Raw genomic sequence first — 27,846 nt, 5'->3', positions numbered from 1 at the left:
AGTTTATAGTACTACAGTACTACTTTAATATTCAACATAGGCTCAAAAAACATGCCTATACCATGCAATTATTTTCAAGCAGAAATCCACAAAGTTTTTTCTTTCTTTTTCACACACCAATTATAGTTACACTGGTGGTTTATCGATTAATAAAGACTTATTTTCATGCTGTTCCTTAACATTTACATGACCATATTTGCATATGTAATATGGCTTTTCTGAGATGGTAAACTTGCTCTTTAGCTCACCTGGTACGGGATTTGCTTGGGCTATGAGTCCTGTGAATCATGGGTCATGATAATAAAGATGACAGCAAAGGACTAGGACAAGCTAGGACTTGGTTCGGCAAATGTGCATATGTGCAACAGCCCAACATGATACAATGTTGCCCAGATTCACATTCATCTGTTTTGGATAAACTGAATATGCTTTTAGTGCCAGTTTGGAAGCCCTAAGAGACCCAAGCATTATTAATTTTTTTCCCCCCTTGTTTCTATTATCTTGTGATCTTGACTCAATTTTCTTATGATCTCGAAAACAAGCTGTTTTTCTCTTGATCTTGTCATAAAAAAAGTTTTTTACTGTGATCTTGATATAACAAAATATTATTTTTCTCGTGATCACAACATAATTTGTAGTGTAAACAAAACATAAAGTAACAATAATAATAACAACTTGTTTTTCAAACAGTTTCAAGGTCTGGATCCATTCGAAAAAGGTTACTGATTAGAATTAAATAATAGGGTTATTTTAAAATCATTTTTATATTTAGAGTTCATTGTACTAATGCATTTTTTTGAAAATACAGGTCGAGTATTTAAATGGAGATCACAAGAAACAAATATTTTGTTTTGTCAACGATCACAAATAATAATAATAATAATAATAAATAATAATAATAATAATAATAATAATAATAATAAAAACTAGCAACGCATGGCTACTTAGGTCTCTCCGTACACTCACTGTTCATTTGACTTTTAATTTTTTGCAACGTCTTCAAGAAGAAATATAAAAGCACCCGCTTTTGCACAATGTCGTCACAGGCATGTTTTTTTTTTCTTTTCCAATGTACTACCTGAGGCACCATTTTTATTATTACTGTATACCTTTAATTTATTTATTTGTTTGTTTATTTATTTCCCACATGGGAATCAGTGAGTGCAGTAGTTTAATGCATGTTTTAGTTAAACAGGTATCAACTCATTAATCATATTTTTCAGTACCACTATCCCCCGTTTAAAAAACACCTTAATATGGTTGTGGTGTTGTTGTTGTGTGTGCTTCTTACAGAGTTTTTTGAGTTTTTATTTATTTGTTTATTTACTTGACTCTAAGCGTTCATGTTATAGTTATTCGTTGTGATGTGTTGTCTTCAACAGTTCAAGACCACAAGCACTTTGCTGTCCAGAACGAGATGCATAATCAACAATTTAAAAGCCTTTGTGAAAAAAAAGGCTGTGAGGTTAATTTTTTACAGTCTGCTCAGTAGACAGTTTTTTCTGACAGCATGATTTTTTACAGTTTTACCCTGAGGCTGGGCACTAATATAGTTATCTTTATAGTTATTAAAGATAACTATATTAATTCCCATATATTATTCTTTAATAAGTATGCATTTTGTCTGTCACTTCAAATGCTTCTTAAAAATTATATGAATTGTAATTTGGCTGTTCAAGCTTTTATTGTTTTAACAGCTAGGAAAAATAAAAAAAAATAAAAAAATCTAAATAGGTCATTTTTTATATATATATACTTTTTGGCAGATTTTACATCAACTTGTCTTCTTAAAAGTAAGTTATAGCCACCTGACCTATTTTTTAAAGTTCAGCATGTTTCTCATTGTAAGCCACTCATTAAAAGTATTTTTATGGCGGCAATACTGTAAATGCACTGCATGAGTATTGATACAAACATTATGGGCTCTTCCCCTCCATCAGGGCGTCTCAGCATTACTCAGCTGCATGTTTGCAAATCACTAATTCTCCTGGTAGGGGGTCTGACTCATGTCTGTCTGAAAAGGAGAAAACTCCAGACTGCGGTGAGAAGCTCAGATGGGGGACACGTGAACACGGGCACTTTCCCGCCATCACCTCACTGCCAGAAAGCAGCGGGCGGCTAATTAAAGAGATGCCTCTTTGGCTCTGGCACACCCCACACACATATGTGTTGATTGGCCACCTTTCAGGTGTCGTGGGTGTGAGTATGCGTGTGTTGATATTCATCATATGTAGTATGTTTATAACAGGGCGGGGAAGTGGAAGCAGAAATGGGCACGTGGGAAGTCGAGCTGGCTGGAGGCATATGTTCAAATCCACAAAGAGGAGGGAGGAGCTTGTGGGTGTGATTGACAGCAACATGACCAAGAGATGGACAGAACCAATTGACATTAAATGCAGGGGTGATACCTGATCTAACATAGTGACTCAGCATTGAAAAGAAAATGGCTTTTCGAACACATTCAATTATTGCTGCTTTTTTTTATCTTAGCTTGCAGCTATTAGTGCACATTCATCCTTTACACTAAGAATAAACAATTGAAATCAGGAAACAGACTGTTTTATGGTTTTTGTGATAACTTTGTTTTTGATTGTTTCATATTATTGGTCAGGGCATGCAGTCCTCAAATACTCCTAGGCAGGAATGGTTTTATAGAGCGGGTTGAGTGGGGTCATTGCCCCAGTCGTCAGACTGTCAGGGGCTCCAAAAAGCCGCAGGCTGCGTAGCCAGAGAACATCAGCTCATTCATACAGTATTGACTATGGGTCATTGACAAAGAAGAGTGTCCATGATAATAAAAAGTACAAATCTAGTCACAAAAGAAAACATGTGGCAAGTTCTTTTTGAAATGTACAAACCCAGGCTCACTGGAAAAAATGTGCCTGCGGTGAAAGATGAACATGAATCTAGCTGCCGTTTATTACACTGGTTGTTGCACGCATCACGGCAGTTTGGAAATGAAATGTCTGTGTGTTTTGCATTTAAAAAATAATGTACCTTTTACACTAAAATCCTGCACTAAACCTTACTGATACTGTTAGTAATAGTTGAAAATAAAAGAGCCTTGACTTAAGCTACTATTCCATTTCATATGACTCATGCTTCACATCACAAGTGCAGTGGTATACCAGGTGAGCTACCAAGCAAGTTTTATTACATCAAAAAAAAAAAAAAAAAAAAGAAGTCTTATCTGATTGCAAACGTCCAAATGATTAAGTTTACAAATCATGCACTATCGGGCTCCAGACTAACTATTTTTTTTACTAGGAGCAGCACTGTAGCCCTCACTGATATTTTTAGAAGCACAAGCAGAAAATGTAGGGGCACACCTTAAATCAGCCTGCAATGCAATCATTTACATATTTTCCCCAATTTAACTGTATTTACTAACAGTGCTTTGATAAAATAGACTTTAACTCATAGAGATTACAATGTGCAGTATTCTTTTAATTTCAGAGAGGATATGACATATACACATACATACATTTATTTGACAAGATACAATTATTATGGTTTTTGCATTAATAAGTGCAGGTACTAAAAATATTACATGTTAATTTCTTGTTTCATGTTTATTTGACAGTATAGAACTAAGCTTGAGTTGGGAACTCAGTAACGTGCAAAATCTAATTTTTATGTATAAGATATATATTGTACTCTTATTAAATTACTCTCCTATAATTGACCAACAATTCGATTAAGTATGTGTGATTTTGTTTTTCAGAGCACTTTGTTTTTTTACTTCATACACAAAAAAGAGTGAAACTCTGACAAAATCTGATTTCTTGATGATTTGATATTTTCTTGTAAGTGATTTTTATAATTGTTATTTTATAATTTCAAATATAAAGTAAAAAGTATAAATGAAATGACTAATAAGCCAATATATATACTAATAAGCTCCTCTGCTGGCATCTGCAGGTTATGAAGGTGATTTGAAGGTTTTTTTTTTTTTTCACCTTTGGTAATCCCATTGAAAATAACATTAAAATTGGAATCATTTTGGAGCGTTAAAGTGATTGAGAAACAGTTGTATGAAATGCGTGTAAGTCATTGTAAATTGTTTGAATTCTCTCTCAAAAGGTTGTACAATCCCTGAAATGAATAATGTAATAATTTTCGACTATTTCGCGACAACATCCATGGTTATAGACAGCGTTACTAGCCTACTTACGGTTTTCTATGTCAGTGGCGTTTGATCTGTTTATAGCACAGATTTCTGTGCAGAATTTTGAATACTTCCCACTAGATCTCGCAGTAAATCTTTGTTTATTCTGCGGTGAATTTCACGCTTCTCACTGGATTTCGCAGTGCTGTACTGTGCTGTGGACCAGTTTGTTTGCGTCACGAGCTGTTGAAAGGTCCGCGCTGCGCAGCTCAACCGAGTAGCAGGATTTTGTTTGTTAAGCTTTTGTTTCGTTTGCCGTATTTATGTTTTTCACATGCAACAGAAAAGTGATGATATACAGTAGGCTAGTGTTGTGCAAGGAAAATAAGTATTTTTGAATCTGCCCCTGTAATCATGCTTGTTGTGAAAAGGAATGAAAGTTGTTGATGTTGTATTGTCACTAGTGTTCATTTTTATAGAGAGAGAGAGAGAAATAGATTTTTTTCAAGAAAAACATAAAATTTTTGGAGTGAGTGGCAAAACACGTGTCCACATGTGCCCGGGTTCAATGCCCTGATGTTTTCCCTGACTTCCCTATAGCAAAAATAAATAAATAAACCTGGCTTTGTACGGTAAAAAAAAAAAAAAAAAAAAAAAAAAGTATTAATGTTTATCATCATTTATTTATCATCATTTATTTTCCATACACCTGACTTTATTTTGAAAAAAGCCTTTCAGTGTCTTTAAAAGTCAAAATCTCTCTCTCTCTCTCTCTCTCTCTCTCTTTCTCTTCTCCTCTCTCTCTTTCTCTCTCTCTCTCTCTTAGCAAATATCTAAAGAACTTTTTTCAAATAATAAGCAGTGAAGTATTTTTGTTCTATAATTATTTATTTCGTGTTTTTCTAAAGGAAAGATAAAAGACTATGCCAATTGCCAAGGTTTACTTTCCAAGACTTTTATTTGTTTAATGATTTTTCTTTCTTCATTAAAATATCAGGGCAGTCGTTGTCAGCCTGACAGTTTTGTCTTTATGGAAATATCAAAATATCATTATACCCCAATATCAGAAGTGAATATTAATTGAGTAATCACAAACTTGTTCATAATAGAAAAGTTGTATTCAGCCATTGAATTGCATTGTTTAGATACTTTTTTATTTATTTCAACTAAATAAGTGCTGTGTCATTGATCTGAAATGCAGAACTGCCTGAAAATTAAGGTCCCTGGCCATTACATTCGGTTGTCTAATGGTTAGCCTATTCAAATATGTTTTACAAATGTCTTTTTTTTTTCTCTCTCTCACACACACACACACTCTTGTGTACGTCTGAAAGGAAAATCAGCAGGTACATAACATAACTGCAGCCCAGGGTCAGGACAGTGTGCTTATGTATTGCGATTTAGTTATTGAAAGCTGTGATGTGAGACACAGGGGAAGTCGTGTGATAATGCTGTGAGGGTGTGTTTGAAAGCTGTGAGGATGGCAGGTCAAAAGTCACACCTCAGATATTTTCCCGCAGATCTCGAGAAGTAAATAGCTGAGCTTTGAGCTTTCACGAGCTCTGTTGGAATGCTCACTGTCTCCACCGACAAATTACTGCAGCAACAGTTCGCTGCGAGCCATGAACAGAACAGACAACATTCTGAGACTCTGCCACCAGGAGAGCTGGCTAATGATCAGATGAACATTACTGATTCTGCCACTACACAATCAAAAAACGTTATGTTACATGTACTGTATGTACAATTCAAAAGTTTTAATTAATGCTTTTATTCATAAGGGATGAATTGATCTAAAGTGACAGTAAAGATTTAACTTTTTTTATTAATTAAAACTGCCCTAATAATAAAATGGTTTAAAATTGTAATATTTCATAACATGTCAGTTGTTACCTGTGTTTTTGATGAAATTAATACATTTTACATTTATCAAAGTCTTTTAACTAAAGCAACTTAGGGTATTCAGGCTACACATTATTTTTTTACCAGTAGTATGTTTCCCCTGGGAACTGAACCCATCGACCTTTTGCACTGCTAACGCAATGCTCTAACCCCATGAGCAACAGGAATAGCCCTTTGCAGACATAATCAAACTTCTTTCTAAAAAAAAAAAAAAAAATGACTAAAAATAAAACAAACCATACATACATACATACATACAATAATAAATAACCTGCAGTTTAATGTTTCAACCAATTGGTGTCAGTAGAGAGCTGTGGCAGAATTCTGTATTGGTACAACCTTCAAGTAAAGTATTTGCAAGTTAAAAAACAAATCTTCACATTACACGTAGTATAGGGAGAATTGTGGGTAAAATGTGTATTGAAAACAATTTAAACGATTTAGCAACTTTCACTGGTTACTTACTTATATAGTTACCAAACTTACTGGGGGTTGGTTTGAAATTTAACCTGGATGTGTTTCATGAGATTTGCCAAAGCAGATTGGGGATTTTTTTTGTACCATCAGAAGGCTGTGTGTGTTTTTTTTTTACCTTATGGAAGGGATCTTGAATTATCTTAAACATTGAAGAATGTTATCCACCTGCGTTTGTTTGTGTGTGTGTGTGTGTGTGTGTGTGTGTAAGTGTGAGTGTGAGTGTGTGGGTTGAATGCGTTGTGAGCTCCACACCATAATCATTATCTAGAAAAACGGACAATTGAAAACTTTTTTTGCCCAAAAGGAACTGAGGGCATTTTGCAAAGATTAACTTGATAACTCCCTTGCATGTGTTTTATTAACACATGACTACGCCTGCATGGAAACTCTCTGTCACAAAGCTGTGAAGAGTTTCATTAAGTTCCTTTCAAATTGTTGTAGAGCAGGGAAGGCTTGTACATTCCTGTTTTCATAGCAACAACCAGCAATCTTGTGCATGTGGCTTCAGACATTTCCACCGGGGTTACTTGGGTCATCATGTACTCAAATACCCTTTATGCTTTTTTCAACCTGTATGACTTTTGCCTTTCTTCTGCAGAAACACAAAGGGAGAAGGTTAGTCAAATATCCAAGTTTGCTTGTTTTTTTTCCTATACAGTGAATGTGAACGGTGCTTGAACATTCCTGCAAAAAATCTCTTTTTGTATTCAACAGAAAAAAGAAAGTCATACAGCTTTGAAATGACATGAATTGTAAGTACATTTAATTTTTTTGGGTTAACTAAAATGAGACATGTGTTTTGGATAAACCTGCAAAGAAAAGTGAAAACTGATATATTATAAGCAGCCAAAGTCGGCATCCCTGTCCTGCACCCTCTCCATGTTATTTTGCATTCATTTATCAACTCTATGATCTGCTCATTCATTTAACACGGGCCTTGTTGGGCGGTGGCGGGGACCTTGAGACTTCACAATGCATTTAATTACAAACCCCTATGATACCCAGCTCCTTAATTGATTCAGGCTCCTTTGTGCACCTTCCGAACGGTGAGAGACACAAACATAATAAACGAAAGCCATGTGCCCAACACACATTCGGTCTCTGCTAGATCGTACACAGGTTGTTGTGTAATATCTTATCTCTTTTTGCAGTACGCGTGTAACAATACAGTATCACAGCCAATGTTTACTCAATTAAAGGGACAGTGTACCCAAAAATAAAATTCATAATTTTACTTTAAATGTGAAAGATGTCATCTTTATTTTTCATTAACTGCAAGGATCACATAGCTGGTAATTTAGGCACAGTGCTGAAGAAGGCATTCCAGAATCACATCCAAGTTCTTAAACGTATAGTTTCACACAAAAACTTAAAATTGTCAAAAATTCTGTTAATTTACCTTTCGTTCCAAACCCAGAAGACCTTCATCTTTTGGAACACAATTAGATATTTTGATGAAATCCGAGAGCTTTCTGACCCTGCATAGATGCAACTAAAATGTTCAAGGTCCAGAAAGGTAGTAAGGACATTGGTTTAAAATAGTCCTGTGACATCAGTGGGTTCAATCTTAATTTTATGAGCTACAAAATACTTTTTTGTGCTCAAAGAAAACAAAAAATAACAATCAAACAATTTCTTCGTCTCTTCCGTGTCAGTCTTTTCGATTTGCATTCACAACAGTACCACGACGCATGGCATGTGGTGCTGCTGATGCAGGAACCCCACTGTCCCAGACGTTGAACCGAGATGCGCTGTGGCCTTGTTTACAAGCAGAGGAATGCGAGCTGGTTTAAGTTTTCTTAGAAAAGACTATACTACTCAGAAATGCTTTGGAAGAAATTGTTTCACAACACGTGTTACTCTCTAACATAATATCCAAGGAAGCTACAATAGCATTAAAACACCAACCAGCCAACTCACTCTCCTTCATATCCATATCCAAAAGAGTTCTATTCATCTTTGAAACTCAGTGAAAACATTTAATGAAACCTGAGAACTGTTCCTCAACTGAAAGTCCAAGTAATCTATACTTTTGACATTTTTAAAACATCAAGAATTCTTACCACATTTTGATGTGGTCTATGTATGTGTGTTTGATGAGTGTTTATACTGTTGGTGAATAAAAGCCTGAAATAAATTATATATTAATTATACATCATATAAAACGACCATGTCTCTTCAGAAGATTTTAAAAATGAATTAAAACCACTCGCCTTCTTGTAATAATCACTTTTTGTACTTATTGAACTGTCAGTGTTTGGACTTTTAGTGGAGAGACAGAAATCTCTCAGTTTTTCATTAAAATATCTTCATTTATTGTGTTGAAGATTAAGAATAGTCTTATGGGTTTGGGAAAAACAGGAAGGGTGAGTAAATGATGACATGAATTTAGATTTTTGTGTGAACTATGCCTTTTAAGAGAATTTCATTTTTTTGTGAGCTATCCCCTTTAAGGAAAACAGATCAATGCCTTTGCTGTTGTCTAGTAAGTTGTTAGAGATGGCTTGGCCATATTTCTTGTCTTTGGGCAGGAAATCAAGCTCTGGCAGAGATTGCCTGCAGTGAAGTCATCTCATTCGCTTAATATGTCCTGACTACCATTTATTCCAATACAATTGTCCCCAAAACACCAGTCCACAGGACTACAGAATCCTTGGTTTTTGTTTGACAAATGATACAACTGCATATATGTCCCTCAGGGTGTTCTGTCAGGTCCTTATGGGTACTCTGTTGCTATGTCGATGGGAGCTGATCCTGAGGTCATCTGAAAAAATGAAATAAATATGCAGCAAACTGATAGCTGCTTGAAAGAGGGGGTTTTCTTGGATCATTACATTGATTTCCCATATTTAAAGTTTGACAGGGAACGAGTAACTGGGTGACAGATGGGTAAAGGGGAAACGGCCCTCCCCCTTTCCTAACACTTCACCGTGTTGTGGCGTCCCGGGCAGTGAAAATAGCCGGCCCTTTAGAGAAATGTTGTTTTGAAGGGGGGCTCATTGAGCTGTGTATGTCCTTAGATTTTACTGCCCACTGGACATTGAGAATAACAGTTGCCATAACTTATTGATTGGCTTGACAGCAAGACCAAACCCTTGGTGTAAATGATAGTTCCATAAACACCATCAAAATGAAGATGAGCGCTCACAGGATTCTAACTCAGACATCATCTTTGATTTTAATGCAGACGCTGTGCTCAATTTTCACCCCAGCTTGTCTCACACAATTCATATTTAGATCTCGTTTGATTGCGTGTGCTGAAAGATTTCTGTGCGAGAGCAACGAAAAATATTCTAGCAAGAACGAACAGTCCAATTTTACACTGAGTAGATGAATATTCCTAGCCTTAGGGGAAGACACATAAAAACTTTTGGAAAACAGGGTACCACTAACTTGTGTTTGTTTATTTTATATTTGTCACAATCGACATATAACTAAATATTATGTACAGATGAGATGTTCCCTTCAAGGTAAATGTCTTATGTTGTTCCTGTAGGCCTGGCCCTTTTTTCGCCTTCTCTGTCCATGAAGTAATTGCAGTGGGAGGATGAGTTAAGTTCTGTTCCGGAGTCGGCGACAGATGATCAGTCCTTGGCACTGTTAATCCTCATTATTTCCATGTGAATCTTTGATTCCTCTAGCTCTGCCAGCCTGACTTTCTCTAATGAGTGATAAGCACTTCCTCTAAAATCTTTAAAACCAGGGAAGGGTTCATCAGTAAATATAATCTTGCCATTATGAGAGCTGTGCTGACAATAGCAAGTGCAACAACATCCAAACAACATCTTTTTGTGTCAATTCCCTAACTACATTTAGGTTCAATGGGGCTAAAAGCTTCCTGGGGCCTTTTGTTTTTTATTTTTCATGTAAAAACAAAATGGCAACAAAACCACCACAGCACCTTTTGCTCAACACATGTTTGTCTTTATGCCATGTGAAAAACTGATTTGATCCATGACAATAGCTAATACTTACAATGTTGCAGATTGTAACGATAAGAAATTAACATATATCTTATATAATTAGAGATAATTGTTCAAGATGTATTTATGTTTCATTTTTTGTAATTTAAAGGAAAAGAAGGTTATGAAAAGTGGTTCGATAAACAGTAACTGTGCAAAAGGTCTTACACCGTGTCTACACTGGACACAAGAGTGGCACAGCATTACAAAATACTATAGAACTCCTTATAATCGGTTATGCTGTCTTACATTTGAAATGTGGTTTGCAGCACAACACAAACAATCCCTGACAGTAAACTGGTGCCGTCTGGCTGTTGTCAGAATGTCTTTTGTGGCAAAACAGAAATCTCACTGGATTATTACAATTAATGGCAAAAATGTTTGGAAATGTCAACTGATATTTCCTACTGACCCACTACAGCAAAAAAGATAGAAATAACTGACCTTAAAACCATTTTTTAGCCAGTGAAAATAGTGGCCTAAGACTTTTGCACAGTACAGTGCGTATTGTATGTGTGTGTGTATGTGTGTGTGGAGAGAGTGTATATTATATTTGGCATATTGCTGTTAATTGATAAGCTACGCAGCTCTCTGAAAATGTCCTTTCTAAGAAAAGTTCCTGCTGACAGAAAAGTCTGGAGAAAAGTTCCTTTAGAAAAATGTGATGTTATATAGACCTTCTATTGAACGTACTGTATGTCAGTTTTCCTCATCGCCTATTTTTATTGATAGTAGAAAGGCAAAACATTGTGTCTCCAGGCTAAAGGTCTGTATCCCCTGGTGGCTTTTGCCTCAGGCCGTTGGTGGGTATTTTAACCTCATAGCTGTTATATTTAAAAATGTTTTACTTATTAAAAAAAAAAAATCTACCTTCTTCTTCTGCCATTTCTTTCATTAGTTTATACTGTACATTTTATAACATATTTTTGTAGATGAAATCTGTTGAGGTTCTTCTTTGGCAACTTGAATTGTCTTGCCCTTAGCACATTTATCCAAATGACAATTGATACCACTATAAAGTTTAAAATAAAATACTGCCATTTCTGGATATGTAAATCTATAATAAATTGATAATAATAAAGTGATAACCTTTATGGTAACCATAAAAACAGTACACCGCTGGAACCGTTTAGGATCATCATTTGGACAGAACATTATTGATTTAGAATATTTGGAGCATTAAAGTTATAAAGGGGGCATTTTCCATAATTGCAACTTATTTTGCTTTTGTAAATATTAATTAATATTAATTAATGTAAATAATAATATTAGTTAATATTTTAATCAATATTAATGCACAATCATATAAATACTTGGGGTGACTTTGGTTTCAGGAAAAATCGTCTAGTTTTTGTCCTAGGAGGAGCGATTTTAAAATAAAGGACTGTAATACTGGGTCTACTCCACGGCAATAGCAACTGACAGTGATTGATTTGGCCGACTTAAAGTTGTGTAAATAGGGGGAAGCACTGTTTTACACGCCAGCCTCTGCTCTCTCCTCACGTTCAGCACCCATAATACAGGCAGAAACGCAGAAGCCAAGCGCGTCGTGGTGATTGGTGCACTGCATGCCACACTTTGTTTGCTTTCAAAATGGCGGGAATCAAACAGGGCCCATGCGCACAATTTTAGACTGTTAGAGTGAACAAATGTACAGTATCTGTCTCTCTCGTCAGTCTTTCCTTTCTCTACCCCTCTCTCTCATACAACACACCTCTCTCCTCACGTTTCCGTCCGCGCTCGCTTTTTCCAACGGTGCTAGCTTTGACGCCCAGAGTCTCTCCTTTGTGCCCGGCTCCTTAAACACCGAGTACAATGCTGACATACTAATCAACTTCAGCCTGAAACTGGATGAACGAGACATACCAAATGTCGTTTTCATCTCTGTCCACACGCTGATTCTGCTCCTTCACGAAACATGGTTTTGTGATGTCCTTTGTCCTCCCGTCTTTTGCGCATATTAAATGGACAATTACGCCCTGCCATAAACGCTTGTTTATTGCAAACGCCAACCGTCGTCTTTAAACGTCCACACTGACGTCTTTTTGGATTTTATTCTATTCGGAGCTTGTAGAACGGATTTGCTTTTGCAAATGAAAAACGTGAACGTGGGATGCTGAAGATGAGTGGACTATGAATGATGGACAAGAGGAAAGGGCAAGGGGCTTGTGACGGCTTTGTGAATCTAAACGCGTACGGGGAAATGTGCATTTCTTATGTGTGATCTATTCATATTGACACGTACCAGTGAGTTGGTCGTGAGTGCGGGTGCGCGCGCGCGGATATCCATCGCCTGTAGTCTGTAGATCTGTGTTCTACTGCGCTAGGATGGAGATGACGCAAATGACCCAGCACCCCAAAACGTGTTTCAAGAACGAACATGGGCGGCAACTTAACACAGGACCCCAAGATGATGATGATGATGAACAGCAGAGAAGATCGAAGGGCAAACCGCCCCAGATAGGGAAAGAGCAGCTCGTTCAGCGTCTCGTCTGCCTTCCCTGTGAGGAGATACGGGAACAGATGGAGGCATGTTTGTCACACCAGAAAGCGCGTTTTTTCCTCCGGCGAGCCATGCGGGAACATACGGAGATACTAGACCCGCGCTTGGCTTGCATATAGCCCAGAGAGTCGGATACCAGCTGCCAGGGAGCGCTTGTTGAACGGGAAGAAAACATTTCAAATCAATGCATTTTGTGGCCAGAGGAGCCGTCGCGGTGAGTCGGTGGGCGCCAGTGCTGTGCTGCTTTTCCTGAAATATGACACAGGGGTGCTTGGAACGTGTGCGGCCAGCACAAGCATGAAGGTTTTTAAAAATCTGCTATCGTGACACCCACTAGAGGACGAACAAAATCCCATTATTCACCGTATTCGGGAAAGGGCCCAGAGATGGCGAACTGTCCTTAGCCTCTCTTTTGTTTTATCACCGTTTTGCTTCCTGATCATCCATGTGGTTCTGCGCCGAGGCGGAAACTGACGAGGGACGCGAGGACAACACGGCTGGAGCACACGAACCATATACTTTTCAACCCAGCCATCAGAGAAGAGCAGATTCTTTTTATTTTATAGGCAATTTCTACCAAAACCTCTGTGGAGACTTGAAACTTGTCATCCTGACCAGACTCTCCCAAAAAACTGCTTGACTTTTGACGAGGCGGTGAGCCGTGTGCTCGGGCCATCTCCGAGTGGAACCTGAGCGATTCTATACTTTCTTTTTATGTAACTCCTACTCGCTTTTGGATTTGTTTATACGGGTTTACGAGTCCCGACAATTTGACCTGTAGCCGGGACCCATGGCTGAATGGCGTCGGGCATGCCAGCCAGTGCGTTTTTCAGGCTTACACAACCGAACTAACGACCGGACGGAGCTCAGGAGAAATACCGAGAGTTTTGAGCTTTTGGTTCTGAAATATGAAAACGATGTATATTATTCGGTGCGGGGACGTGGTATGGAAAGTTAAGATGGCACGGTAAGGCGTATTGCTGCCGTTTCCCTATGGTGTTGGTTTGTTTGTTGTTGACGGCTTATAACGAAGCTAGCAGGTATGCTGTTACATTTCTTTCACGTTAAAGCATATGAAAAACGCTCTTACATGTGTTCATCCGCGTTTGCATCTGCGCGCGGAGGAACGCGCGCGGATACACGGTGCGCGCGCACTTGGGATTACGGGAGGGGATTTTTTGGGACTTGAATGCACAAGTTTGGGATAAAGGGAAAGGAGCTTATTTGGAACGTCAAGCAGTATGTCTTTACCTGTGGGATGTGTTCGTGTGATTCCTAAATATTATGCTAATCAACTAAAGCCTACCAATGGATGATTCATGACACAAATGAGAAATGATGGGCAAGCTACACAAAAATGACAGCTTGAAGAACACAGCTACACCGAAACCTCAAAGCAAACGTCGCCCGTTTTAGCTAGAAATTTTCAGCCATTTTGTATTTAAGATTAGACAATATAAAAAAAGCCCCCAGATAATTATTTGATTAATTACGGTTTTTAATTAATATATTTAAAAAAAAAAAAATCATCAAATTGGATATACATATAGAGTTATTGGGAGTTGTGCATCAAGTGACAAACATTTGTACAGTATCGATGGTAGTTCCTGGGAATCAAAGAAAGAGTTAATATATAGTGACATCACTATATATAAGTGTCCATGGCAAATACCATGGTACTAATGTTCCATGGGTAGTTTATTGGTGCATATTTGGGTACCTTGCAGTGTTTAAAGTGTTTTGTGTGCTGTTCTCCCATTCTAACTCAGAGCCAGGAATCTAGGGGGAGTTGGTTTTCCGTCAACTGCCTTGTGTCCAGCTAGCAGGCAAAAAGAAACCAGGACTTAAACCACGCCAACCATCTTCAGTTTGTTTAGAGTTTTTATAATTAAATAAATATTATATAATATATAAATAATCCAAGGTATTCCTATCAAAGAGGGCAATTACCTAAGGTGTGGACGGATGATGAAGCTGAGGGCCAGTGTCCTCTCTCATTTAAAACACGCGATCTAGGAAGCTACAGGAAAACCAATGGTTGTGTGTGAGAGAGAGTGTAGAGAGAGGTGTAGCGGCGCATTGATTTATTGAATTTCAATAACGTTTAATAGAGCAGCAGTGATTTTTTCTCTTTTCTGCGGAATCCCCGGAAGGCTATTCTGATTACAGTCATTGTTAAGGTTTTTTTTTTCCCACTTCTTTTTTTTTTCTTTTTTTGTTCTTTTTTCTCGCGGTGTCCGCGCCCGCGGCACGGGTCAAGAGTGATGAATAATGGTGGCGGTTTGCCACACCGCATGGAATAGGACTGTTGCTTTTAGTCTGTACCTGAACCAGATTTGTTTTTTTGTAAGTAGTAGAACTAAATGAGCAGCTTCTGCAGCACCCACAGCACAGAAAAAGCCATCTGAAAACAATCCATTCCCAAAACGATTACAGTTTTGAGTTTATATATTTCTTTTCCTGTGATGGTGGCATGACGAAAACAAGGGCAAAATGGGTCCGGCCAAAACCTGGAATGCAGGACACTGTTGTAAATTACCTTACCAGTGTTTTCAGTGGTTGTGCAGCAGACTGTGCAATTCTATCCTTTTTTGTTTTTTCATTTCCTTTTTTTTTTCCTGTTTTCACCTCCCCCTTCCCCATCCCTCCCTCTCCCCCTCTCGTCATCACTCTCCCTTTTGCCTCCTTATATTATGTATTTGTTTAATTTTCTAGAGGTTTACATGTGAGAGTGATTTTTGCGGCTCTGTCCATGGTTGCTGAAACAAGCACGAAAATACATAGCAGCGTTTGATGATTAAAAACACATAATCACTCCTGAAAAGCCAGTACAAAAAACAATCCATATTTCCTAACTAATTTTCCGGAGACCTAGTAACAGTCTAAAATATGTAATTAATGTTGTATTCGTCACATCTAATAATGTTGCCCAACAGCTCTTATAGCATTTTATAATGTTATAAAACAAACCTAAGTTTTAAAATCTAGTTTAGCCATTAAAGCACCTATATTTTTGTGGAAATATAAATTTACACTTGGCTGTGTGATATTGTAAATGTAGTCCATGGGGGGCTAAAAGTGTTTTCATACACACTAAAAATAATTTGAGATTTTCAGGCATCAAAGATTGTGATGACCGTTTGTTTCTTCATCAGAACAGATTTGGAGAAATTAAGACATTACATACTTGCTCACCAGTTGCTCACCAATATGTGGTGGATTTGTTGGTGTGAGAGGGACAACAGGAGATGGGGGATTTTTTCACGGAGGAAAAGTATTATGATTGGTCTGTAGTTTGGTTCAGAACTGAGGTTGTTAAAGGTAAACACGTAAAAATGGATTGTATTAGCTTTTCAATTCACAAACATCATTCATTGATGGCCTGGAGTCTTGTGGATTCCTGAAAAAATCTGTTCATATGAAGAAATCAATATCTCACATCTTGGGGATGAGTACATTTTCAAGCAAATTAAATTTTTGGGGTATTAATTTTTTCCTTAATTATAAATACTTAAAGATATTGTTTTGCATGTGTGGTGTGTCGTTTTTTTTTTTTTTTTTTTAATTTTAAAGGTTTAAGTTTACAAATTAAAAACTGAAGCATTACTATGGATGAAATATGCTCAGTACATATCCTGCCATCACATAAACTAGTTAGACTTCAGATGGTACACAAATACCAATGCATAATCCATATTAACATAGAGTGTTTAGAACCATTCCTAAAATTACTCTTCCATTTCCCAGTCCAAAATCCAAAAGCCTGTAGACAACCTAAGGCAGAAAAGCAACTTTCCCGGAAGAAATAAATTCATAACTCTCCATTCTGTCTAAATGTGTGCATATGCATGCATGAGCGGGAGTTGAGGAAAATACATGAAAACGAACGAAGCTGAGATTTGTTTTGGTTACCTCTTCCCTAGTTTGCAGCCTCAGGCTGCAAGGGCAGCCCACAGTCCCCTTCACTGACCATCTGCCATGCATACTGCACACAAAACTGGCAAGCTCAATCTGACTTGGCCAAACTTTAAGCAACATCATTTTTTTTTCAGTCCACCTGCAAAAAGTTTGTGTTAACAAGGCAATTATACAAAGTAAGAACCATGTTCTACTTTGTTTTTCATTATGTTTCCTTAGACAGAAATTTGATAACAAAGTCTATACATGTTTTATAGTCTATTATTATCATGCAATCATATTTGAGATGCGTCTGCCCTTCACCAGGAGGTATAACACAAAAACAATCTGTGAGCTGGGTCACTTTAATTATGTGGTCAATTCAGCCAGGTTCACTTGGCCAGATATGCTTGCAGTGGGAACCAGGATCTTATGGCCTTTAGTCAAACATCGGGCTACCTAGAATACTTCTTCCCAGGAGCGCTTAGAAGGGACAGGCTTGTTTTTTACAAGGCTTTTTGTCAGTTAGAATGATCTCTGATTGACTGATGTTGATTGCACACAGCTTCTATTTGTGGATGTGAAGGGGGCCCAGGGTGTCTTCCCTTGAACATGACCAGGTTCCGCCCCAGGTGCAGCCGGGGCAGCCCTAGAAGACACTTGAATTCATTAACCCTATAAAGTCTAGCAGATGAAAAAAGTGTCTGAGTTTTTTTATTTATTTTTTCATTTTCTCATTCCTTTTCTCATTTATTGAAACAGTCTAAAATTGCATCTGTGTTTTTGCTGAGTATCATATTTGATAAATCAGACTTTCATGGCTAATATGTATGAATAGTAAGAATATGGAGCTTATGCTCTAGGAGGTTGGTAAAAGCACCTCAATTTTATACAGAGAGACCCAAACTAAGCAAAAATATGCAATTTGGTGCAGTTGCTGAAATTATATTGCCCAAAAGTTAAAACTCTGATGCTTGTAATGCAAATCAGTGCAATATAAAAACAATTGTTTTTATAACGAATGAATTAAACTTAATAAATGCATATGAATATCACTTGCCAACCATACAGTATCTCCCAAAATATGTCTTAGTAAGATTATATTTAAATGCTTTAGTTAGTTTAATTAGTTTTATGATCAAATCTTTGGGTTTATTGTGGAAGGGTGAGGGGGGGGGAATCCAACTAATAAATATTCCTCAAAATCATAGTTGATACTCACATTTGAACATAAAAATCTGAAAATGATTTATGGATGATCAATTTAAAACTATAAGTTGCTTTCAGTCCGGTAAATATTCAGTGTTGAAATATTAGTAATATTCTTACGTTTACTTGTTAATTTCATTGTATCATCAAAGAGAGAAGGCATGTAGCAGATTGTGTACAAAAGGTTTTCAGCAAAGTTTTTTGTTAATTTTTATAAATTAGAGGCCACAGTGCTTGCGTATCAAGTATAGTACAGTGGCTTGTAGGGGAGTAATTTCTGACTTGGAAGAGAAACTTGTATTGAACAAGCATACACTGAAAGCCCTTTCATGTTTAACGAGGAGGACATTTGTAATCAACATACTAAATCTTTAGTTATAATTGGTCCATAGGGAAATGACTGAAATTGGATACCTTGTTTTGTTGGTGTTTTGGTATTGTAGCTTCCATGTGAAGCACAAGTCTTCTCCTTTTGTCCTCCTCCTTTTCATCATCTAATCAGTAAGTGGAATGCAGACTAGAAAGTGTTGGAAGAATCACATCGTCCTAATGAAAATAAAAATTGAATCTGGGGAGTTGGCCCAGCCTTTTAACACAATCTAAATTGCAAATCGGTTCTTATGTTCGTGTGACCTTTGCACAAGCACTGCTCTCTTTTTGTTCTTTGAATTGTGGAACGTCACTTTTTAAATGACCCCTGCTCTTACGTTATGTTGTCCTAAGTGAAATTATATTTTGGGGGATTTTTTTAAAACAATCATATCTCTCGTTGTCTCTTTTTTTTCCCTTTTTAAATCGCCTTTTCCTCCTCTTCTCACTCTCCCTGTGTGTTTACTCGCCTTCCGTAACCCTCACACCTCATGGCCCCTGCACATTGTTGCACACAAGTGGGGAGATAATACACCCTTTTGACATTTTTGCGAGATACCCCCTGCTGCCCCTCTTGACAGCACGACAGTGAGACTTTGTAAGGGCACTTTTATTCAACTTCCTAAAGCCAGATGGCGACTGCAGAGGGAGCAGAATCCGGCCTGCTCCTCGCATCCATCCTCCTCTCCCCCGGGGCATTAAATCTGTGTGAAATGGGACTAAAACAGGAGCCATGGACCTGCCGGATCTCTGTTTGCAAGGAAAATTAAATGAGAACGGAAAACAAAGACAGCGATTTTCCACCGTGCTGCCCCGTGTTCGCATCCGGGAACAGGCACTTTTGATTGGGTGCTGAATATCAGTGGTGATTAACATACAGAGGGCGGCGTTCGGGTTAGCGCATATGGTAGAGAGTCCATCCTATAAACATGAAGAGATCTTGAAGGTGAAGGCTCCGTCATTACTGTGGCGCTAGCAGCACTCAAATGGAATGGTGAAATGGTGATTGTTTTCAAGCTGGTCTTTCTGAACACACTCCCTTCACCTACCACAATTATATAGTCCTACCCACTTCAAGTTGCAATTTTGCTGTGTGAGGCTGGTTGTGAAGATTGAAATAAGCATACTAAGGTTTTGATTGTGTCAGCAGCGCTGTTTACATTTTAGGGCAATCAAACTACTTACAGTTGACTCTATTTATTGAAGTGGGATATAAAAAGTCACTGAAAAAAAAAAATGGTGTAGGGTTTACTTTGCAGCCGTTTTCACTCAGAAATTGCCTGTACGTAAATTTCCCAAATAAATAGCACCATGCGAAACCGCTAGTAAACACCTGAAATTAAATGTGAAACTGACTGAAGCAGAAAGTTAGTAAAATGGTATTTTCTTGGAAAACATACTCTAATTAATCTTTGCTTAATTAACAACATTATTTATACAGACCCATATTATAGACATCTCCACTAGCCATCTGTAGCTACATAGGCATAGTTTTTTTTTATAAAATACAATATATATATAGTATCTATAATATATATATATATATATATATATATATATGATATATATATATATATGAGATATATGAAATCTTGAAATTGTTGAAATTGCTGAAGTTTCATCTTAACATGTTTAAGGCCACCTAAGTATGTGGATTTTGCTTGTGTTTGTATGTAAAACAGTGGCAAAAATTGTATCATTTATTTAATTAAAACATATTTCATTAATCTGATATAATGTTAATGACAACCACTATAAAACACTACATAACTGATAACAAAAATAAGAAGAAACATAATTATTGACATGAAAAAATATAACAAAAAATAAAGTCTTACAGGCGTTCTGCGGAACTTGGTATTGCTTAGTATAAAACAGATTAACATTTATCAACATATACAATTTCATCTTTACAACATTAATACGATTACCCAGACCATGGGCGTTTTGCATTTGTGTGGTTATACCCTTCTTCCTGCTAGATGTTGAGATAAATTTTAGCGTGAAAGATACTGATGAATCATGATTTGGGTCCTTTTTCCTTGCAATCACATGGAAGCAAGTCTTCAGGATGTCTCTTTTTATGTTTCACAGAAGAACAAAAGCTCTGGAAGGAAATGATGATGAGAAAATGATTTCTCTTTTGGATGAACTATTCCAAACATGAGCAATTCATCCACAATCCACATGGAGAAATCTCCTCTCCACTGTACAGGCACATTCAAGCATTATTACTATTATGGAAATGTTTCTTAACCATCACCTACCCATACCCCAAACTCGCCCAAACCACACTAGATGACCCCCGAAGTAGACAGAAAGAAACTGGCAAGTGTGAGTGTTTACTCTCCTCAGGTAGAGAATAATCTTACTGTGGGGATCGTCCTCCTGCATCTAGGCACGGAAACCAAGCACATGGCCATTAACACACAGTAACCAGACCTTTCATTTAGCCCTGCCACTGCCAGAGCAGCAGTACCTCCTTAATCCTTTTCCAACTAAACCGGTCTCCAAATCATTGAAATCAATGCTTCCTGCTCGAGTCCTCTTTAACCTTTCTGGAAGGGCCAGATGGTGAAAGGAGGGCTGGCGGACGAGGCTTCTTGGCTTAGAGGCTCATATGCCACTCTATATCCCTGGAGTTGGCTTATCGTCCTCAGCCCTGGGGCCTTTTTGACACGGCACAGAGGCGTCACTAAAAAGTCAGAGGACAAAGCCAAGGATCATGATCCTTTTCTACTGCCGCTCCACGGGCCAGAGATGTGATCGTGGGCCCATAGGGCACTCGTGTGATCGTTGTTTTCCCTGTCTAGAACACTTGTAAAAAACGACACAGCAATTACTGTCAGCTCTGTGCACACATGGGCATATTTACCGATGTGTTGTGAAATTCCCATTTAGAGACGGGGACAGATATGAAATGGAAGCTAAAATGAAGTTGGATGTGGAAAAGTGTCTTTTGTTCTGTTGTAGTGAATGGTCATAAAGCGAAGGCATTCGCTCGTTTCATAATGAGGAGCTCAATGAGGAAACAAGTTCAAATATGTGTGAACTGCGAAAATATTAAACCAGTTATTCTCAACCTTTTTGACTCCAAGGCCCCTCATAATCAAAAGGCAATCGAATCTAGACTGTGATTTTGGTACTTCTGGTGTAATGCCAAAGCTGCTAGTGGTCAAACTTATTTACACAAATATAATGTATAATATTATATAGGAGGGTTAGTGTTTAAATAATCATTATTAAACAATTGATTAAATTCCAAAATCCTTCTTTTAAAGAATATTTGAATTTGTGTTTTCCTATCATCTGTGATTATAAAAAGTTTTTCTTTAAACATAGTTGTTATTCACAATTAGCAATTTATGTTCACTATGGAAATTTTTCCTGACTTCTTAAGATTTTACCTTCCATGACTTTTCACAGGTCTATAAATCACACTTTTAAAATTCCATATCTAGGATTTTACAAGATCATAATGATTGGTTTTTGAGAGAATAAATTAAAGGGGTGGTTGAAATGTATATTTTACTGTTTTTTTCTCACTGTTACTTTTTTAGTTTAGTGTACAATGCTGAAAGTTCAATACAAACGGAGACATGTTTAAAAATTTTAAAATTATGGCAGTCTAATGCCTACAAAAAAATGGCTCATAGGACTGACAAGGAGTTACTTCCCGGGTTGGTGACATCACAAACCCTGAAATTTACATAAACCCCCGCCCCTAGAAACATGCAATAAAGGGGGTGAGGCCATGTGCGCTGCTTTTAGAGAAGAGGAAGAGTTGTTGCCATGCTGTCAAATCTAGGTGTGTACGAAAAAAAATCTATTCATATATGAATCATGATTTCTGTCTTCTAACGATTCTAATGGAACAGTTTTAAAATCATAAAAGCAGTGGTTCTTAATCCTGTTCCTCGTGTCCCCTGCTCTGCTCTGCATCTCTCTCTGTCTCTATCTATCTCTCTCTCATCAACTCGTTAGCTCTCACTTTGTGTATAGACCGACAGATATTTTTTTCACATAGTTACAAGAAGAGGTAAACATGGACGCTCATGCATTTGCCATGGTACCACAAGCATATATTTTGCAAGGCAAGCACTTTTTACTGTTACAAAAATGCTAACAAATCTGGAATGTCCATACCCCATTCTGAAATGTCCTATAGAGCCGTGCTTGCACAGGTTTCTGCTCGACCCTCTCTTGACTAATATTCTCTGGGTCTCATTTGGGCTCAGACTGATAAGGCAATATTGACAACCTTGAATACTTGAATATTGAGGTGAGACGAGTGATGTTTCTGCACTAGGCAGTTTAGCCAATCACAACACACTGGGGACAGCTAACCAATCGTGAGCCCTATTGCTTTTTTCTGAGGGAGGGGCGTTCGTAAAAACCAGGAACTCCATCAGAGAAGAAACAGGGAGTGGTTGTAGAATAAAGGTAAATTAATGTGAAAAACATCAATGTTTGTTTTTCTATATATTTTTATGCCATAACATGTTAGTACCTGTACCACCATGAACACAATCAAGCCCTCGAACAAACGCAGTCAACCACCCTCTTAAAAAGAACAAACTTTCAGTTTACATGTCCGATTTTTTAGCTCTTCTTTCTCCCCTCGTTATTTACAACCTGGGTTTGTATTCGTTATGATTTTAAAGCCATTCTTTGGCTCCTTTCCACTTTGAGGCCCTCCTGTTTTCAGAACTGATGCTTTTTAGCAACCTCTCACAACTTACATATTGGTTTATGGAAGCGTATGGGTGTTTTTTATTTTTTTTTTTTTTGTTTTTTTTTCAAACATTTATATCAACTGTTACTTGGAAGCGTAGAGATTTTGTGTTAATTCAGGTGGTTGGATCAGCACGGTCACTGTACTGAACCTGAATCCATTGTACAATTACTGCACAGAACATCAGGTCTCACACCATTAATGATGGCACGCTGGCCCAGGACCAGTATGAGAGTGTGTTCATACTGATGTTGAAACAAACTTGCCCTATTTGGGCGAAGAAGAAAACTGGGTCTCAATGAAACTCGAAGTAAGCAGCATATCTTTTTCTGTTCCATATGTGGACGTACATTTCATGTAAACTGAAGACCAAAAAAAAAATTACTATAATAAATTTGGGTGGGGTTTTAGTTTAACCAATCAGATTAGATGCATTATCTAAAAGATGCATTTAGAAAACCATATATAAAATTCCATTTTAATGCTTACTTTAAACCTTTGGTTTTCTGTGACCATTTGGAATGTTGTCCAAACCTGAACTCTTATTATTTTTTTTAGGAACGGTTTTCATGACAGTGTCTTTGCTGTATAATATGAGCTACAAATAGTCTTTGTAAAGGAAATCATCAACAAAATTTGATTTACAATTCTCTTTTTTATATAATTATGTTTAAATTGCAACGGTAATACGTAATAAAAAAATGTACATTTACAATGAGAAGCATATTACATTTCTAACATACAACTATACTTTTTACTTTCATACTAACACATTTATGTTTGAGCTGGTGCAAAATGTTAACAGGGAATTTGAAGGAGAAATCTGAACTGCTAGCAAGGAGGGGAAAATCCTCAAATGTTGAGCCAGTTTGATAAATATTCGATAAATGGTACAGTCATGTTATATTTCAGCAACACAACAACTCCTTTATTTGTTTTCTAAACTGAATGAAGTCACATGTATGAGCTGTGATTGGCTGGCTATGATGTAACACTGCAAACAGAACACATCAATATGACACACAGAGCACACACACGTCTTGCCCCACACACATAAAGCAAACAAGCAGTAATTGTGTATCTTGGAGTGCTGTTTCCCTGCAGGTCCAGGCCTGGCCCTTTCTTCCGTCTAATTCAATTTGTGACCCTCCTGATTCTTTCTGCTGTACTTGATGTTTAAAGGAGGGGACCGTCTCTCTCAGTGCGCTTACGTGCCTCATCCACTGCTGGAGCCGAAGTCTTGTGTTACACTCTCTCTAGAGAGATGATTTAGTCTCAGAGATTCACTCTGTTATACACACGTACCAAAGGAATCTTTCTTCCCTATCTATCTTTTTACTGTCCATCTCACTCCCTCTGTCGCAGATCTGTACGTCTGATTGGCTCTCTGTATTTCTATTACAAGCTGTGTCCAACACAGGCCCAGACAGACTCCCCTGAGCTCCCTCAGGACTGCCTCTAGAACATGGCAGTTAAGACAAGCCTTTCTTCCTTCTGTCTTCCCAAGTCTCTCTTCTTCTCCTGAGTGGAGTATGGCCACATGCTCTGCCAGAGATCTGTTTTACCGAAACTAATCCTTCCTGCAGGCTACATTCTGTTAGAGGCATGTACAAAACCTCTGAATCTAGAAAATCTGCACTCTTAAATAGCATACAACTCAGTTCAGGTTTTGTGAATTACAATGTTAACGTTATTAATAAGCGGGGCAATCTCATAAGGGAAACATCACTGTAGAACTGTAGACTATTATCACTTGTTTGAATGACGCAGAACATTAGGGGTGCTCCGCTCAGGATTTTTGAGGACGATCACCATTTGCCAATCACAGAAAGCAGTATCTGCCGATACCGATCACCGATACTGATCTTTGTAAAGCCTTCTTTTTATCATTTAGAACTATTTTATAGTGATAGTATACCAATCAGGATTTTTAGACATTTATTCAGGGCCTGAATTTCATCTTTGAAAATGGGGGGAATTCCCCTCTTAGGTGACTCTAGTGAGAGGGGGAGCAACTTTCACACAAGAGTCCGCTACTGATCCATGGCTGTTTACCACAAACACATCATGTATCCATTATTTTGATTCCAAATCCAAAACATTGTCACTGAAAATGCTTTCAGCATTGAATTTATTTATTTTTTTAAACAGTACAGGTAATAAAATCTTTAACAGACATTTTTAAACACAATAAATATTAAGTAACACATTATTCAATGCTATTTACTCTTGCATTTACTTCTAAATTTATATATTAAGTTGCTCAAGCAAGCAGCAAAACATTTAAACTACTTTTCTTACGTTATATCAAACTTACCATTGACAGAAACAGTCAGCTCTACTGCCTTTTCTTTTGCATTTACATCTTTATTAAAAGCAATCTTGCAGTTTTATAAACAACTTTGTTTTTCCTATCTCCATTCTTTTGCATTTACATCTTTATTAAAAGCAATCTTGCAGTTTTATAAACAACTTTGTTTTTCCTATCTCCACAAAGGAATGGGAACACACAGTAAGTAGACTTTAATTATATGCATTTATGGTGTAATTTCTACATTTTTGTTTCAATCCTTGGTCATATTTGACAAACAATGCATTGTTACTTTCATTCTCGCTTGCAGCGGGCAGCAATATACTCTGTGCGGAAACTCTGCACTGCTGCAGACGCACCGCTCCTGAACGCACTGCTGGACCACAACCGTGGGGCAGTGTGAAGGCTTTAATACATTAACACGATCGCGGAAAAATATACACACCACGTATGCACTGCAAAGTACGGAGTAATGTGAACCTGGCATTATGTGGTGTGTGCTGTGGAGTGTGCATGAGCGCAGTGGTCTCCAGGATGAGAATGCGAGCTCTGAATGTTAAACAAGAAATAAGAATAAAGAAATGCAATTTATAAACTTTAGTGATGATGTGACACTACCTCGACTCTGCAAGTGACAATTCCTGTCAACTGTGCAGCTGCAGCTCTCTTATAGACAGACGTGATGTGTGGTGATTTGAAGTCATTTGCGTATTTTGAGAGAGGAGTGAGAGAGCACACAGTGATGTTCACTCACGCTGTTTGTGGAAATTACGTCACACACAAGGTTTTCAAAATTACTTTATAAGTTATTTATTGAAGAAAAATGAAGGTGAATACATCACCTTCAGCATTATAATTATTTTTACCCGCGCCGGACAGAGACTGAGACGGTGTCGCTGCATGTCGAGCCAAACCTCACACGGCAGCATCATCAGCTTGAGATCGGCCTTTTTAGAGGCCGCCGATCAATCATCCCAACATGATTATCGGCCGATAGTGATTGGTAGCCGATCAATCGGAGCACCCCTACTTTTTTGTGGGCGGATATTGATTGTTAGAAGATCAATCGGAGCACCCCTACTAAACAAGACGGAAAACCTGTCAAGAATGTTATAATTCCACAACAAAATCAAATGAAAGAAATAGGGCTGACGCGATTACCGCAATATTGAAAAACTGCACTATTGACGAGCTAACCAAGGAATTCAAGATCCGCAGCAACCATGATTTTTGCGTGTTTTCTTTTTTCGTATGGTTATGCCCTTCTCGTTTTACACTTCATGCATGTGGACTGAATATTAAACAAGTTAGTAATGATAACATAATGTGTACCATGCTGATTTGTACAGAGGCTCCGTAGATTTGCACTTAACAAGCTTAAACAGACAGTGAATGAGAGAGAGATCGACTGAGCGCGTGCAATTACTTGCGTCTGTCCTCCAGGCCGAGTCATATATTTTATATATATATTTTTTTTGGTTTTGGTTTCAAAGTCTTCTGAATATGACCTCGTTAGTTATATCGTAACACATACACGCACAGATTATATATATATGTGTGTGTGCGCGCGCGTTTGTATATATATATATACGTACATGTATGGCGATAATACTGCATACCGCGCGGTTGAACCACTCAAAATTACCATAAGGGAAATCCCTCACACGATACCCCTAGAAAGAAATGTCTATTATGTAAAATATTATTACAATGTCAAGTAACTGGGTCTTTATTTATAATGCATTATAAAAGTAGTTTGTAAATTATTAATGCAATGGAAAAAGCTGAATTTCAGCATCATTACTCCAGTCTTCAGTGTCACATGGTCCTTCATAAATCGTTCTAATATTCTGATTTGCTTCTCAAGAAGCGTTTCTTATTAACAGTCTTTTCAAAAGAGCAGCATTATTGCACATTATGTATTTACTGTCACTTATCAGTGCATTTGATTAATTTGTCCTTGCTAAATAAAAATTAAATAAAAATAAACCAATTTAAAAAATATAATACAAAATCGTACCCACCCCAAACATTTAAGAGGAACTGTGTATTTCGCTTATAAAAAATTATTATGCAAAAATGCTTAGTTTGTTGCTTTTTTATGTTAACACTTTGAAAGTGAAATGGTGATGGATCACAAGTAAAAGCATTGCATGTTCTTTCTTTCTTTCTTGCTTTGCTTGCTTGCTTGCTTGAAGTAAACATCATCTTATCAACCCAGTACAGCTGTTAGCTAATTGATGACCATTCAAAAATTAGCCATGTGCTCTGACAAATCTCATCATAGGATATTCAATTTAGAGTAGGGTTTTACAAGTTCCCAATTTGAATGCTTTAAAAAGCATGAAATGCAAAAACCCAATAATTTTTGAT

At 37.5% G+C, this 27,846-nt stretch overlaps 1 pseudogene; it reads left to right on the top strand.

The window, feature by feature from the left end:
- Positions 1–13,397: 13,397 nt before the first annotated feature.
- The window catches only part of LOC109083940, a 121,674-nt pseudogene continuing 107,225 nt past the window's right edge, over positions 13,398–27,846 (top strand).

This window comes from Cyprinus carpio, chromosome B9 (assembly GCF_018340385.1).
Source record: "Cyprinus carpio isolate SPL01 chromosome B9, ASM1834038v1, whole genome shotgun sequence".
In the NCBI taxonomy this organism is placed as follows: Eukaryota; Metazoa; Chordata; class Actinopteri; order Cypriniformes; family Cyprinidae; genus Cyprinus; species Cyprinus carpio.
Note: the sequence above shows the minus strand (reverse complement) of the source record. Positions and strands in the feature narration are given on the sequence as shown.